This window comes from Mandrillus leucophaeus, unplaced genomic scaffold, assembly GCF_000951045.1.
Source record: "Mandrillus leucophaeus isolate KB7577 unplaced genomic scaffold, Mleu.le_1.0 Scaffold36, whole genome shotgun sequence".
NCBI classification, from domain to species: Eukaryota; Metazoa; Chordata; class Mammalia; order Primates; family Cercopithecidae; genus Mandrillus; species Mandrillus leucophaeus.
In genome coordinates this window covers 7,145,039-7,155,697 of record NW_012103809.1, presented here as the reverse complement: position 1 = coordinate 7,155,697, position 10,659 = coordinate 7,145,039, and positions in this window count along the sequence as shown.

Here is a 10,659-nt window from a genome sequence, read left to right as displayed (position 1 = left end):
TAAAATACAAGATTAGCCGGATGTGGTGGCACATGCCTGTAATCCCAGCTGCTTGGGAGGCGGAGGTTGCGGTGAGCCGAGATCAGGTCATTGCACTCCAGCCTAGATCAGGTCATTGCACTTCAGCCTGGGCAACAGGAGTGAAACTCTGTCTCAAAAAAAAAATGGCCATATTATCTTTTCCTCCAAGATTCTTCTGCCTTTTCTTTTCTTGTCCCTTTTCATTGGGAAGAACCTCCAGTGTGATACCAGGTAGTAGGAATGATAATGAATACACTGGCTTAAGTAGAAATGTGTTTGACGTTTCATCAGTTATTGTAACATTATTACAGTTTCAAAAAAAATCTTGATCAAGTTAAAATCTCCATGTATTCCAAGTTTGCTAAAAGTTTTACTATTTTTTAAATAAATGGGTGTTGAATTTTATTGCCAACAATTTATGGCTCTCCTCCCTTTAACATCTTCATATTTTAAAGTAACTTAATATAGTCTTCTAATGTTGAGTCATGGATATTTTTATAGGATAAACCCCACTGTTATGATTACTTTTATATACTGCTAAATTAGATTTGTAAGGTTTTTATTCAGAATTCTTTATATTCATAAATGATATTGGCTTATAATTTTCTGTTGTTTTTATTTAAAAATACATACTTTTATGTCTATAGTAACCTCAAAAAATGAGTTAAATAGCTTTTCCCTTTTGTTCTATTATCTAGAACTGCTTGCCTAAAATAAAATTGTCTGTTCTTTGAAAGTTTGGTTAAACCCGCCTGTAAAGTTGTCAGAATATACTGCCTTGCTTGAGGAGAGGTATTTGACTAGCCATTCAATTATTGTAATAGTTACTAGCATATTAAGGTTTTCTATTTCCTTTTGTGTCCATTTTATAATTTCTGTGAAGTTGACCATATCAGGAAAGTTTTCACAATTATAGGCAAAGATTTGTTTATAGTGTTTTTATCCCAAATACTGTTTTTAGCCTTTTCTCTTTTTTCTAATCGGTTTTTCCAGAAATTTGTCTATTTTATTAGTCTTTTTTATTAACAACCTTTTGGTTTATAAATAATATTTATATTCTTGGTTTTAGATTCTTTTTATGGTTTTACATTTATTTCTCTTTTCTTCTAGTTTTTTCTTTCTAGATTCTTTATTATTACTTCTTTCTAGATCATTAAGTTGAATGCTTAGTTCCTTAAATTTCAAACCTCTTTTGTTATCTAAAAAAATGAATTTAAGCTCCAAATTTCCACTCAGGTACAGTTTTAGCTGTACCTAATATGTTTTTATGTGGGTGCTTTTATTGTGTTTCATTTCTAAATATTTTCCATTTTCATTACAGTTTATTTTCTAATCCAGAACTTACTTAGAATAATATTTTTAATTGTCAAATTTATGGGGTGAGGGGATACGTTCCTACTGTTGGTTTCTATTTTCAGTGCCCTGCGGTGAAAGAACATGACCTAATTACCTCATTCCTTTGGAATTTTTTGTGATTTCCTTTGTGGCCCAATAAATTGTCAAGTGTGTAAATGTTCTGGTTAAGTTTATAAAAAATGTGTATTCTTTGTTGGGTAAAGATTTTTTTTTCTAAATATCGATTATTGTTTCTAAATATAATGTAAATTTATTGTTTGGAAAAGAGGAAGAGAAAGAGCCTACATGTCAGGAATCTAGTCTTATCAGAAAGGGAAGAAGGATTGCAGAAGCAGAACTTGAATAATATCCTGGGAAACCAAGGGAGCTAATGGTTTGCAGTGTGTGTGTGCACGCGCATGTGTGGAAGAGAAACAGAGAGGAGGCTCCCACAGAACTGTAGCTTACCTCTGTGATTGCACTTCTCACACACTATATTGCAGTTATTTGTTTAATTGTTTGATGCACAAAGCCATGAGCTCCTTAAGGGACAGCTTAAGGATGGAGCTTTTAGCTCTGTATTCTCAGTGAGTATCTCCAGGACTCAAACACAGCAGGCAGTAAATGAACAGAAGTGGAAAGAAGGTAAGGCTGCTGGTCAGCTGGTATACGCATATCAGATATGATCGTGCTGCTTGGTGAAATATTCAGCTGCCGCCCTGAGCTTTGAGTACCGCTTTGCCACCCACTGCCTTGACCTCTTCCCAAGATTCCCCCAAGCCTTACTGTGATCTAGCGAACGAAAGTGTGGAGGCTTGGTCTAGCAAGGAACCTCCAGGACTCTGCTCCAGAAATATAGATATTTGTTCTGATGGTTCGGTACCCATGGCATATCAGTTGTTAAATATTTTTTCTATAAGCTGTGGTTGAAGAAATGAATAGTCTTGGTTTCCTTCTACTCCTTTCTTGCTGAGTTGTGTGATGTGTTCTCTCTGCCATCCGTCTCCCAGGCTGCACTTTGGCCCTGGTTACTTCTATACAAAAACAGACCCAGTGTCTTTCAGCCTTTTGAGTGGCTTTCCTTTGGACCTCATAATTACAAGGCCACAGCCTATGTAGGGTGTTACTGCCTAGATACTTCTAGGTCAAGTGATCTATCTTGGATTCTGCATGTTGCATCTATTAATAAACAGGTGAGATGAGGCTGGGCGCGGTGGCTCACGCCTGTAATCCCAGCACTTTGGGAGGCCGAGGTGGGCAGATAGTGAGGTCAGGAGATCGAGACCATCCTGGCTAACACGCTGAAACCCCGTCTCTACTAAAAAATACAAAAAATTAGCCAGGCGTGGTGGCGGGCGCCTATAGTCCCAGCCACTCGGGAGGCTGAGGCAGAGAATTGCTTGAACCAGGGAGGTGGAGGTTGCAGTGAGCTGAGATGGCACCACAGCACTCCAGTCTGGACGACAGTGTGAGACTCCGTCTTAAATAAATAAATAAATAAGTAAGATGTTTGAAATAGAGCATGTATTGTTGTACGTATCTACTCTTTAAACCGGAAACTAAGGGCATAAAATAGTGCTCTTAATTTGAATTGCAGATGTTATGTCATTCTCCTCTCTCAATTGGAAATTAAAAATTTGAATAGTATTTACTTCCTTTTTTTTTTTTTTTTTTTTTTTTTGAGACGGAGTCTCGCTCTGTCGCCCAGGCTGGAGTGCAGTGGCCGGATCTCAGCTCACTGCAAGCTCCGCCTCCCGGGTTTACGCCATTCTCCCGCCTCAGCCTCCCGAGTAGCTGGGACTACAGGCGCCCACCACCTCGCCCGGCTAGTTTTTTGTATTTTTTAGTAGAGAGGGGGTTTAACCGTGTTAGTCAGGATGGTCTCGATATCCTGACCTCGTGACCCGCCCGTCTCGGCCTCCCAAAGTGCTGGGATTACAGGCTTGAGCCACCGCGCCCGGCCAATATTTACTTTCTGCCAGACTGTTACAAAGGTTATTTTTCTGGTGTGCTAAATCTGTGTGTATAAGCAGCGTGTTAATGACTTGGGATGCTAAATAGTTTTCCTGTGTGCTTATTGATCTGCCTGGAAAGGGCACTATCCTTACTGTCTGCTTATTTATAGCGCAATTATATCATCTGCCCTACACACCTTAATAGGCTGACGGAGGCAGCAGAAACATCCGCTGAACAGCATTACCCCAGAGAAGTTGTGTGCATGAAGAGGCCAAGCACCTGAGAGCTTCACACACCAAAAAGAAAAGCTCTGTATTTTGCACAGAAGCTTCTGGAATGCCTAAACTCCTATGCATTGACGTAAGCGCATTCCCACTCTCCAAGAGCCATGGATTGGCTGGTGGTAAGTCAAAGAGTGTCTAGGCTTCTCTTGGCCTGGTGGGTGACACAGATAAGGAACGTGTTGCAGTACAACCTAGTTGAGTCAACTATTATTTTTGGCATTTCAGAGGACTAGTGACTAGCTAGACTCTTTTAGGTCTTGACAAGTTCATGTACTCAGAATGGGAGAGGAAAGAGATACTTCAGCATCTGACCAGAACTGTTAGTTCACTTGCACATTTAAATGATTTCTTTTCCTTATTGTGACTGTAAGAAAAAAAAAAGGAAAAACCAGAAATGTAGATAAAGGTGTATTACTTTTCATTTTATAGGCTATTTATTCTTAAAAATTTATAGTTGTATGCACAAGAATGTGAATTACTTAATGTCACTGTACAGTTAAAATAATTAAGATGGTAGCTTTTGTCTTATATATATGTTATCATAACACAAAGACAAAAATATGTGGTCATGATCATATTATATATACAATACTGACTGGCCTTGTAACCCCAACATCATGCTATAAGCATTTTGTCATGCTATTACATGACATTAGAAAATGTTCTCATGGCCGGGTGTGGTGGCTCACGCCTGTAATCCCAGCACTGTGGGAGGCCGAGGCGGGCAGACCACTTGAAGGTCAGGAGTTCGAGACCAGCCTGGCCAACATGGTGAAACCTTGTCTCTACTAAAAATACAAAAATTAGTAATCCCAGCTACTTGGGAGGCTGAGGCAGGAGAATTGCTTGAGTCTGGGAGGCAGAGGTTGCAGTGAGCCAAGATTGCACCACTCACTGCACTCCAGCCTGGCCAACAGAGCCAGACTCTGTCTCAAAAAAAAATTTTTTTTCATGCCTGTGTGGCTAATTTGTTCATCTAACAAGTATTTATTATTAGTGAGGTACCGAGTACTGTTTTAGGCCCTGGGATATAGCAATAAATAAAGCAATTGATCCCTTGCCCCAATAGGCTTACATTCCAGCCAGGGGCCAAGGAAGTGAACTCAAAGCAGACTGTGGTAAGTGCTGTGAATGGAATTAAATGGGGTGGTGTTGGAGAGCAACATCAGGGGTTTGGGAAGAATGACTACCCCAATAGGCTGGGAAGGATGCAACATGTGAATTGAGCCCAAATGGCCTCTCCTTCCAGGAGAGTGAAGGGCTGAGGGAAGAGCACTTCCCAGAAGAGAAAACAGAAAGTCTAAGTGTCCTGAGACAGGAAAGATCCAGGCAAGACCGAGGAACCAAGGGGAGGGGAGTGTGACTGAGGCAGAAGGGGCATCAGGCCAAGAGTGGGTGGCACTAGAAGTGCAGACGACAGAGCCACCTGGGTTATGCTGAGGGGTTTAGATGGCATTGTCAGTGCAGCGCAGCGAGCAGGGGAGTGCTCTAAACAAGTCAGTGTCATGAGTGATGCTTTTGAAAGCTCTCTGATTACCTATGAATTGCAGAAGGCAAGAGAGTGACAGTGAGTCCTGATAGAAGGCTACTGTGGTAGTCCAAGGCAGAGATGATGGTGGCCGATCCTGTCCCATGCCTCTGTCCCCGAGGAGCAGCACCACAAGCACAGTGTTGCTTTTCCTGACCTGGACGGCAGCTCTAGTAACCCCCTGCTTAGGGAGCCTGTTGACCTATGTTAGAAGGGGAATTAAGTATGCTTCCCTTCCCTACAGGGACCAAGTGCTTGCAGGGGAAAATAGGGGCTGTGGTACCCTATTGTACCACAGTGTAAGTTCAAGGGCAGCATGCTCAGTGGTCACATACTCTGATTCTGAAGTCAGGTGATTTAGTCCAAATGTTTGCCCTTATGATCTCAGGAAAATTACTGAACTTAAAAAAAAATCTATCAGTTTCTTTAGTAATAATGGGGATAATTGTATCTTCCTGAAAGAGCTAAATGTAAATATATGCAAAGTGCTTAGCTTACATACAAATTGGGCCTGGTGTGTTGGCTCACACTTGTAATCCCAGCACTTTGTGAGGCTGCAGCGGGAGGATCATTTGAGCCCAGGAGTTCAAGACCAGCCTGGGCAACATAGTGAGATCCCATCGCTCAGAAGAAAGAAAAGTGCTTAGCTTAGCACATCATGTATAATGAACACTTAGTAAGTGGCACCTATTATTAACAACAAAAAGAACAAAGAGTTGAATGTATAATGATGAATGGGTGCTTTTAAAACTCTCCTAATGAAAACTAGTTCTGGAACATATCTCAGTGCTATGAATATTAGACCTGTTTATAGACCTGCTTAAAAATCTTCAGCAGTCATAACTATTCAAGTTTCTCAACCTGGCAAAGCTATAATTCCACAAAGAGCAAAAGTATTTCACTCCACAGATATTAAGATTTATAAGAACACTGGGCATTTACGGACAGTCAACTAAAAAGAAAGCCTCTTTCTACTTTGTGTCATAAAGAACAATAAACAAATCTAACTAAAGAGCAAAACTTTTCTATTTCATTGAAATAGTAACATATTTCCAATATTGTGGAAACAAGTAAACCAAACTATTTACAGTGGCTGTGTAAGGATAGAATGATTAAGGCTGACTTCATCTTATTTTCTAAAATGTCTGTAATATGTACAAATGACTCTTACAGTGAAAAATACTATAAATTGTTATTAAACTAAATTAGTATAAGAAGAAATTCCATTTTATCATCATCTTAGAGATAGGAATAAAATTATTTCATTTATTTTATTTCATTTTTTTATTATTATTATTATTAAGATTTGAGACAGGGTCTTGCTCTGTCTCCCAAGCTGCAGTGCAGTCGATCACAGCTCCTGCAACTTTCAACTCCTGGGATTATGCAATCCTCCTCCCTCAGGCTCTCAAGTCAGTTTCATGAGTGAAACTCTCAAGTAGCTGGGACTACCAGCACACACACCATTCCTAGCTAATTTCAAAAAAGTTTTTGTAAAGACAGGATGTTTTTAAGTTATCCAGGCTGGACATTTATTTTTCATGACATTCAAATGGGCCTAAAATCTTCACATAAATGCAAATAGTAGAGGCTGGGCAGCTAAATCATGGATGGAGGGGAAAGACAATTTTAGACTTATTTTCAGAACTGTTTTAAAATGTCAAAACCTCAGGTTGTGTTACAGGTTGGGATTCAGGATCCACGGTTTAAGAGGGTTTCACATGAAGAACTTGAAGGACAAGACTGTCTGTGGGGACCATGTGCACAGGCACTGTATGTGCAAAGGTCTGTGTCCTCAGAACTTTAGAATAGATGCATGCTCAGAGTAATCCCCCCATGCCCAGGATGGATGAAGCAAGACCTGTCTAACTAGTGAGGACACAAGCGCACACCCAGCTTCTCCACTAGCCTCAAGCTGAGAAGTCACGCCAACGTTGTTTTACTCTCCTCCCATGTCCAATTAGCTGCCAGGCCCGGGAGACTTCATCTCCTTGTTATCTCATGATATCTCTGTGCACGTGTCTTCATTCCCATAGCTGCCACCTTTCTTAGTCCTCTTTCCCTCACTTTGGGGTCACTGTAGTGGGCTCCCTGCAGGACTGGGTCTAGTGACCACTCACAAGACACCCTCCGTACTGGAGGTTGAATAACGGCTCTAAAACACCAATCTAATTATTCATTCTCCCCACCATGTTCTGGCCTCCACATACACCTTTCCACCTTGAGTTAGTCTGTTCATAGCTTTCCTCTGTCTAGACTATTCTCCTCTCTTTCTTCTGGCTAACTCCAGCAAATCTTTCAAAATCTGGGCCCAACCCACTTCTCTCAGTGCATGTCTTCACAATCTTCCCATTCAGATTTCAGAACCCTCCTCTGTTCTCAAATCAACCCATGCAGACCAGTCTTCTGGGTGTGTTATGCTGTGTTGCCATGGCCAATTCATCTCATCAACCAACGGGCTACCAGGCATAAGCAACGTGGGTGCAGGGACTCTGTCCTTCTCCACTGTGCATCTCCATTGCATGCGCCATTCTTGCACATGGCAATTGGCATGGTTCTGATGACTGACTTTATAAATATCAACTCATAACAGCACACGTTTGTTAGAAGAATGTGCAAACATTTATTCAACAAATGGGTACTGAATATCTAGCAGGTGCCAGGCACAATTTTAGGTGTTTGGGACTCAGAAGCGAATGAGATACCCAAACTTCTTACCTCAGTGAGTTTGGAACCTGTCAAGGCAAATGAATGATAAACAGATAGGCCGGCATATAATATAATGTGAGGCAGTGACAGGAGGTATAAAGAAAAATAAAGCTTGACAAACGGATGAAATATGACAGAGGAGTCATTTTAGAGGAGATGATCAGGCCAGGCAGTCTGAGCAGAGGCTTGAGCAAAGTGAGCAGAGAGCCCCATGGATTTGTGTGTGTATGTGTGTGTGTGTGTTGGGGGGGGAATGAGGTGTCAGGCAGATGAAACAGCAAGTGCAAAGGCCCTGGGGCAAGAACAAACTCAGCCTGTAAAGGGCATAGCAAAGAGGCCAGGGTGCTGGAATGCAGGGTATGGGGCGCTATGCAATAGGCTATGAGATGCAAGGCGCTGTGGGTTAGGCCAGATAGAGTCTTTCAGGCATGCTGAGGCCTTTGGAGTTGATTCAAAGTGAGATGGGAATTCACTGGCAGGTGCCAAGCATGATGGGAGATGATTCAACTTATCTTTTATGGGATCTATGGACTATGAGGGGCATCACTGGAAGCAGGGAGACCAGTAAGGACAGTGGTCCTGATAGTGATGATGGTGGCTTGGACTCCCCAACCATGGCAGGGAGAAGTGGGCAGACTCTGCATGCATTCTGCAAATGGAGCAGACAGGATTTCCTGATGGTTGACTATAAAGGATATGAAGACCAGATGATTCCAAGGCTTTTGACCAACTGGTAAACTGATGATTTTATTTGTTGAGGGAGGAATGGCTTGAGAGTAAGGTTGGAAACGAAATGTTCTGTTTTAAACCTTTAAGTTGGACTTGCTAGCAGAACGTAGTTTTGCCTTCTATGAAATGGAGATAACAATGTTTATTTACAAATTTAAATGAGAATAAAATGTGATCACTTTCTTTGATGTTATATAGATGGAAGTTCTCTTTTTTTTTTTTCTTTCTTTTTTAGAGACAAGGTCTCTCTCTGTCGCTGAGGCTGGAGTGCAGTGGCATGATCAAGGCTAGGCCCACTGCAGCCTTAAACTCCTGGGCTCAACCCCACCTCAGTCTCCCGAGTAGCTGGGACTATGGACACATAACACACCACCATGCCCAACGAATGTTTTAATTTTTAGGAAATGGGGTCTTGTTATGTTGCCCAAGCTGGTCTAGAACTTCTGGCTTAAGCAATACCCCTGGTTAGGCTTCCCCAGTCAGTGGGATTATAGGTGTGAGCCACGACAGCAGGCTTAGAAGGTCCATTTTATTCGCATTCAAGCTAGGGGTAGAGTTCCCTTTAAAAGAACACAAACAAAACTCCATCTTATTAGCTAGATATTGCTGCACTGTACAAGGGTCTCTCTCATCAAGAAATGACATCGGTAGCAGACCCATTTTCTGTATTTATTTATTTAACATTTATATAGAACTTACTATGTACCATGCCTTATTCTCAGGACTTTGTAAATGTTAATGAATCCAATCCTCTAAAACCCCTTGTGGTATGTACCATTATTACCCACCCATTTTACAGATGAAACTATGCCGCAGAGAAGTGATTTGCTCAAGGTCCTACAGCTAATAAATGGCAGAGCCAGAAGTCAACGCCAGTGGCTCTGGCTGTGCTCTGACCACTACTGCACATCCTCAGCTCCCTGAGAGCCTGGCTTTCTCTGACATGTGACAAGTCTGTGATGTATCCAGTCCCTTGGGTCCGACACCACTGCCTGCTCCTGTGCCCAGATAGGCGTTCTTGCCTTGGTTCTTACAAAACCCCTGCCCAAAAGAAGCCTGTTAGTGTTGAGGGCAACACCCCCTTTGTCTCTCAGTCCTCCCCAGGCTGCTGCCAGCCACCCAGCACTGTGTCCTTTGTGCGTTTCTTCTAATGCCCTAGGTCAGCCTCCACTCCGCATTGCCACACACAGCTTTTTTGATATCCTGCTCTCTCCACGCGCGCCCCGCCTCACTGCCAGTTGTTACAAGTTGTTTTAAACGCTTGCAAGTATCACGTTTTCCACTCGTGTTGCAGCAGACCATGTGCTACATTGAGCCCAGTGCTGAAGACAGGAGATGAACATGACCTGACCCATGACCTCTCCAAAGACCTTCAACTAGAAGACGTGCCTTTCAATTTTTAGTCCCCTCCCGGCATCAAATGGGTGCGAAGCGGGCATTCGATGAATATGCATTCATTTATTTAGCAAATGTTTATTGAGGGCCTACTACATACAGGCAGGCAGTGTGCCAGGTGCCAAGGATATGGTGGAAAACCAGACAGACGCAGAGTCCCCACGGCTCCAGAGGTGCGGGGCCAGCTTTGGCCAGTTCCCCTTAGTCCCCCCTTGAGGGCCTGACAAGAGTTCAGGGGGCTGGAGGTGGGGGCAAGCTGGGAGAAGTAAAGGCTGCTGGAAGTGGCGATGGCAACAGGAGCCGAAGCAAGAAGCAGGCGTGGCATCTGGCCAGGGCGACATATCCGTCTCGAAACCTAGACACGAGACGCACGCGCCGCAGCGGCCTCGGAGACCCCTGCGCCGCTGCGGCAGTCCAGACCACAGCCTCTACGCGGCGGCGGGCACGGGCCTAGGGGCAGGGGAGGTGGGAGGCAGATGGGAGCCCGCCAAGACTGGACTGTCTGGGAAGAAGGCGGCTGAACCGTGCGTGCGCGGCCGGAGCGGGGGCACGCGATTGGAGCAGGCTAGCTTGGAAGGGGACTGGAGAAGTCTGCGGTTCCATGCCCAGACTCTGGGGCCTGGATTCCAATCGCAGGCCTGTTGCTTACATATGTCACCTTGCGCAAGTCCCTTAGCCTTCACTGGGACTCATTTACATCAC